This window comes from Nicotiana tabacum, chromosome 16 (assembly GCF_000715075.1).
Source record: "Nicotiana tabacum cultivar K326 chromosome 16, ASM71507v2, whole genome shotgun sequence".
NCBI classification, from domain to species: domain Eukaryota; kingdom Viridiplantae; phylum Streptophyta; class Magnoliopsida; order Solanales; family Solanaceae; genus Nicotiana; species Nicotiana tabacum.
The window spans coordinates 6,000,229-6,007,440 of NC_134095.1; positions in this window are offsets into that span (position 1 = coordinate 6,000,229).

Sequence of the window (7,212 nt, forward strand, 5' to 3'; positions counted from 1 at the left end):
TGCTGATAGCTTATTTCGGCCAAAGTCTGAGCGGATCTGCACTAGAATGGTATACCAGGCAGGATTCCAGCAGGTGGTACACGTGGGATGATCTGGCGCAGGCTTTTGCAGGTCATTTCCAGTACAATCTCGAGATAGTTCCTGACCGTCTCACATTATTGAGAACTGGGAAGAAACCCGAGGAAAGTTTTCGCGAGTTCGAGTTCCGCTGGAGAGAACAAGCAGCTAAAGTCGATCCTCCCATGAGAGAGGGAGAGATGGTGGACTATTTTTTGCAGACATTGGATCCAACCTACTTTGGTCACTTGGTGACAACGGTTGGAAAATCTTTCAACGAGGTGGTCAAGATAGGGGTCATGATAGAAGAGGGTTTGAGGTCTGACAAGATCTTGAACTATTCGGCACTCAAGGCCACAACCCAGGCTATTCAAAGCGGCACGGGAGGTGCGTTGAGAAGAAAGAAAGAAGAGGTTGCCACGATCGAGGCAGGCAGTTGGTCTAGGGCTGGCAGGCCGCACTACAACCAACCCAGACCTCACAGGTCAGAATACCCATACAACCCACCACAAAATTTCTATCCACCTCGAGAACCATATTGTTCCGTACACCAAGCCCAAGCATACACTCAGCCTCCAGTTCGCCCACAATGGCGCGCGCCGGCTCCCCAGAACATATATGCACCACCACAAAACACCTACCCTCCACCAAGGGCATATAGAAACCCTTCAGGGGCAGGATTTCGGGGAAATCCAGATGCTAGGAATGACAGGTTGCGGAAGCAGAGAACTTTCACGGAGCTGGGAGAAACCTACACCGCTTTGTTCCACAAACTGAGGCAATTGGGTTTGGTTAGTCCTGTCCAGACTCGAGAACCAAATCCCCCACCTCAGAATTTGGATCGATCAATCAGTTGTGAATACTGTTCAGGGATGCTCGGGCATGATATCGAGAAGTGCTGGAAATTAAGGCATGTCATACAGGATCTTATTGACACCAATAAGATCGAGGTCCAGACACCAGAAGCTCCTAACATCAACCAAAACCCACTGCCAGCGCACCACGAAACTCACATGATTGAGTTGGTGTGCGAGGGAGGATAATTGAGAAAACCTTCACAAACAGTGATGATGATCCAAGCGGCCCCGAAAGAAGTCTCGACCAGTGGAGGAACGAGTGTACAGTCGCAGGGAGAAGGCGTCAAGCCGGTAGTGATATTGGGAAAGAGCCCGTCCGCCATAACAAGCAAACCCGAGCCAAGCAAGTTGGTAATATCAGGGATCTCGCCCACACCGGCAGTTGTGTTAAAAGGGGTATGTAGAGAACTGGTGACCATAAAGCCTGTGGTCCAACTACCGATTATTGACAGCAGGGCTGTGCCTTGGAAATATGAAAAGGCGGTGGTGATGTACAAAGGAAAACAGGTGGAAGAAGTCAGTTGTGAAGCGCAAGGGCTGACTCGATCAGGTCGATGTTTTGCTCCGGTGGAGCTAAGAAGAACCAACCCAGTTGCAACCAAGAAACCTGTGTCCGAAGAAGAGGCTGAAGAGTTCCTGAGGAAGATGAAAGTACAAGACTATTCTGTGGTCGAACAGCTGAGAAAAACACCGGCCCAGATCTCACTGTTGTCGTTACTGATCCATTCTGAGGGGCATCGTCGGGCCCTGTTGAAGATATTGAACGAAGCTCATGTACCCAGTGAGATTTCTGTAAACCACCTGGAAACCATTGCCAGTAAGATTTTCGAGGTGAACAGGGTAACATTCTCAGATGATGACCTGCCGGTGGAAGGCACAGAGCATAATAAAGCTCTATACCTAGCTGTCAAATGTGAAGACTCGGTGGTAACTCGAGTATTGGTGGATAACGGCTCAAGTGCCAATATTTGCCCACTATCTACCCTGAACCAGTTAAAGATCGACCACGGAAGGATCCACAAGAACAGTATCTGTGTCCGAGGGTTTGACGGAAACGGAACGGCCACTGTGGGGGATATTGTACTTGAATTGACCATCGGTCCAGTCCTGTTTACCATGGAATTCCAGGTATTAGACGCCACAGTATCTTACAACCTGCTGTTAGGTCGACCATGGATTCATGCAGCCAAGGCGGTGCCCTCCACCCTACATCAGATGGTGAAGTTCGAGTGGGAAAGACAAGAGGTCGTGTTACACGGCGAGGATACAACGTGCACCATGGGCGGAACCATTGTACCTTTCATAGAGACCGCTGATGACAGAGGTCCTTGGGTCTACCAGATTTTCGATACGGGGTCGGCCAGCAAAATTTCTGAAGGAGAAATCATCCCGCACCCTAAGGTAGCTGCCGCAACAGTCATGATGATCTCAGAAATGCTGGGTAATGGATTTGTGCCGGGAAAAGGCCTGGGAGTCGAGCTTCAAGGGATTATCCAACCTGTCTCCCTTCCTAAAAATCTGGAAACTTTCGGATTAGGGTTCAAACCAACCGCAGCAGATAGGAAGCAAGCGCGAAAAATGAAGAAGAGGGTCTGGTTTCTTCCTAAACCAGTGCCACGTCTCTCACGATCTTTTGTTAAAGCAAGTGCCAAGGGGTCACCGGTCCCAAAGATTCTAGGACCTTTGATCGGTATAAATGAAGACCTGAATCAGAGTTTTGAGAGGCTATTCGCGGATGTCAGTATGGTGGAAGCTGGAGAAGGTTCCAGCAGAGCAGAGATACAGTTTGTGGGGCCTGAGGCCAAGACCAACAATTGGACAGTTACTCCTCTTCCTGTCCGAGGGAGTCTTGGTAGTAGGCTTTGATTTATGTTTTGTGTGTTTTGTTTTGTCCGGATTATTCAAGGGTGTAATCCAAATTTTACTTTCGTTTTTGTAAAAGTGTGAACCCTTTTATCCCGCAAGTTTAATAAAGTTCTTTTCTTTTGTCCCATTTTAATTTTGTTTTGTTCTTTTTCTTTCTGAACAGTTCTCTTTTTACTGGTTCTAGTGACATGACATGCACAGCGGATCTTCGACCTAGTCTAATAAATCAATCTGAATTTGACTCAATGATGTAAGAGGTCGTTTGTGACGATGAATCTGAATGTGACGAAGGGGAAGCCTTCGAAGAGATAAACCGAGAACTGTGCCAATTTGAAGAGAAACCCAAGCCTAACCTAAATGACACTGAGGCTGTGAATCTAGGAGACGCTGATAACGTCCAAGAGACCAAAATTAGCATCCACATTGAGCCGAATGTCAGAGAAGAATTGATCAAAACACTCATGGAATTCAAAGATGTTTTTGCATGGTCATATGACGATATGCCTGGATTAAGCACCAATTTAGTGGTTCACAAATTGCCCACTGACCCGGCATACCCTCCGATCAAGCAAAAACTAAGGAAATTTAAAACAGAAATGAGTGTAAAGATCAAAGAAGAAATGATTAAGCAGTTGCAAGCGAAGGTCATTCGGGTCACTCGATATCCCGAGTGGTTGGCCAATGTAGTACCAGTCCCAAAGAAGGATGGAAAAATCAGGGTGTGCGTCGACTACCGCAACCTCAACAAAGCAAGTCCCAAGGACAATTTTCCATTGCCCAACATCCATATCTTGATCGATAATTGCGCGAGGCACGAGATCGGATCCTTTGTAGATTGCTATGCGGGTTATCATCAGATCCTAATGGACGAGGAAGATGCGGAAAAAACAGCGTTTATTATGCCATGGAGAACTTACAGCTATCGGGTAATGCCGTTCGGACTGAAGAACGCCGGGGCAACATACATGCGAGCAATGACTGCTGTGTTTCACGACATGATACACAAAGAAATCGAGGTGTACATCGATGATGTGATCATCAAATCTTGGCGTCAGGAAGACCATGTAGCAGACCTAAGGAGATTTTTCCAAAGACTCCGAAGGTATGATATCAAGCTCAACCCGGCCAAATGCGCATTTGGGGTTCCATCAGGAAAGCTGCTAGGATTCATCGTCAGTCGACGGGGGATTGAGTTAGACCCATCCAAAATTGAATCCATCCGAGATTTGCCACCGCCAAGGAACAAAACAGAGGTAATGAGTTTGCTGGGTAGACTCAATTACATCAGCAGGTTCATCGCCCAACTCACAGTAACTTGTGAGCCCATATTTCGGTTGCTGAGAAAGGATGTTGCGGGAGGTTGGACGGCAGAGTGTCAGGAGGCCTTCGACCAAATCAAAGGGTATCTGTCTAATCCACCAGTATTGGTCCCGCCGAAGCCTGGGAAGCCCTTAATTCTTTACCTAACGGTCTTGGAAAATTCATTTGGTTGTGTATTGGGGCAACATGATGACACAGGAAGGAAGGAGCAGGCCATCTACTATCTTAGCAAGAAGTTCACAGTACATGAGGTCAAGTACACTCAACTCGAGAAAACATGTTGTGCCCTAACTTGGGTAGCTCAGAAGTTGAAGCACTACCTGTCTTCGTATACTACTTATCTCATATCCCGTTTGGACCCATTAAAGTATATCTTTCAGAAACCTATGCCCACGGGAAGGTTGGCAAAGTGGCAAATTCTGCTCACAGAGTTTGATATCGTCTATGTGACGAGGACAGCCGTGAAAGCCCAGGCGCTGGCCGATCATTTGGCGGAGAATCCCGTTGATGAAAAATACGAGCCCTTAAGAACGTATTTTCCTGACGAGGAGGTAATGCATACAAATGAGTTGGAATTACCTGAGGAGCCGGGTTGGAAGCTTTTCTTCGATGGAGCTGCAAACGCGAAAGGGGTTGGAATATGGGCAGTACTCATTTCTGAAACAGGACGGCATTATCCTGTTACGGCTCAACTACGCTTCTATTGCACCAACAATATGGCCGAGTATGAGGCTTGCATTCTGGGTCTGCGCTTGGCTGCTGACATGGATGTCCAAGACGTCTTGGTCTTGGGAGACTCGGACCTCTTGGTACATCAAATTCAGGGAGAATGGGAAACACGAGATCTAAAACTCATACCATACCGACAATCTTGCATGATCTGAGCAAGCAATTTCGATCGGTGAAGTTCAAACACATCCCGAGAGTTCACAATGAGGTTGCAGATGCCTTGGCCACCTTAGCATCAATGCTGCACCACCCTGACAAAATGTATGTTGATCCTCTGCACATCCAGGTCCGTGATCAGCACGCCTACTGCAACGCCATAGAAGAAGAAGCAGATGGCGAACCCTGGTTTCATGATATCAAGGAATACCTCAGAATGGGGATATATCCAGAACATGCCTCTGGAGACCAAAAAAGAGCCCTTCGGCATTTGTCGAATGGTTTCTTCCTCAGCGGAGGAGTATTGTACAAAAGAACCCCGGATTTGGGATTGTTGAGATGCATAGATGCCAGTCAAGCAACGACGGTTATGGCAGAGGTACATGCTGGAGTTTGTGGGCCACACATGAGCGGATATGTATTGGCAAGAAAGATCCTTCGAACAGGGTGTTATTGGCTCACCATGGAACATGACTGTATCACTTTCGTGAGGAAATGCCATCAGTGCCAGATACATGGAGATTTGATTCATTCTCCGCCAACAGAGTTACATACGATGTCAGCACCCTGGCCGTTTGTGGCATGGGGCATGGATGTCATTGGGCCCATCGAGCCGTCAGCATCCAACGGTCATAGGTTCATTCTAGTGGCCATTGATTACTTCACCAAATGGGTTGAGGCTAAAACCTTCAAATCGGTAACCAAAAAGGCAGTGGTGGACTTTGTTCATTCCCATATCATCTGCAGATTTGGGATCCCAAAAGTGATCATCACGGATAACGGTGCGAATCTTAATAGCAGCTTGATGAGAGAGGTATGCCAACAATTCAAGATTACACACCGCAATTCCACCCCATATTGTCCCAAGGCAAATGGAGCAGTCGAAGCAGCCAATAAGAATATCAAGAAGATATTGCGAAAAATGGTGGAAGGGTCCAGACAATGGCACGAGAGATTACCCTTTGCTTTGTTGGGTTACCGCACTACCGTCCGAACTTCCATAGGCACAACTCCTTATTTGTTGGTGTATGGAACTGAGGCCGTAATACCAGCGGAAGTCGAAATTCTGTCCCTCCGAATTGTCGCTGAAGCCGGGATTAATGATGATGAATGGGTCAAAGCTCGATTGGAACAGTTGAGCCTGATAGATGAGAAAAGATTGGCAGCAGTGTGCCATGGTCAGCTGTACCAGAACAGAATGGCAAGAACATATAATAAGAAGGTGCGCCTCAGGAAGTTTGAAGTAGGGCAGCAGGTATTGAAGAAGATCCTCCCACATCAGGTCGAGGCAAAAGGCAAATTCGCACCAAATTGGCAAGGCCTTATATCGTGACCAGAGTATTGTCCAACGGTGCTTTGTGTTTGACAGATGTCGAGGGTAGATGTGTCGACATGGCTATCAATTCAGATGCAGCCAAGAGATATTATGCGTAATTTCTTTAATTATGGGAATTTTGGTTTATTTGTTTGTATTTGGCATTTATTGGATAATGAGATGACGGAGGCAATTCTTTCTTCTATCCAAACACTTTTTAACCCTTGCTTCCCCCTTTGAGCCTTGAGTTATTCTTTCATACCCCTCTTTTGGAATCACTAATGGAAAAGACATGAAAAAAAAGAGAAAAGAAAAGAAAAAGAAAAACGAAAAGAAGGAAAAAGAAAAAAGGAAGATGAAATCATAAGAAATACAAACCGTGGGAACTACGTTTGACCTGATTCCTCGAAGAGGATACGTAGGCGCCTCACGGCTCGGTCATAGGGTGCATCACCGTGAATATAGGATGCATAATGTACATAGTATGCATAATAGGCACAATGTGCGTAACACACATAGCTCAACATAAGTGTAGAAAAAAAAATTCCAAGCAAGAAAACTGGGGCAGAGGTTATGTTTTAAGTTCCAACAAAGGTTTGATTCCAAAAGTTGTAACACATCACCCATCAAATTATTTTCATTTTTATGGCCTTTCTTTAACCCCACACCAAAACCAACATCAACGTCCAAAAGACCTCCTGATCAATGTTCAAGAGATGCCAAGTCAGGCAAATAAGGCCGAGAATAATACAACAATCCCCAGCAAAGAATAGGATCGTAAGACTGGGAATGAATTGATGGTCAAAGGAATCTCCAGAAGAGAGGGGCGTATCTACAACACCCCGATTCCCCGAAAGAAATAAAATGAGAGAGTCTTATCGGTGAAAACCTTCACAGGCACCGAGAGGCGAT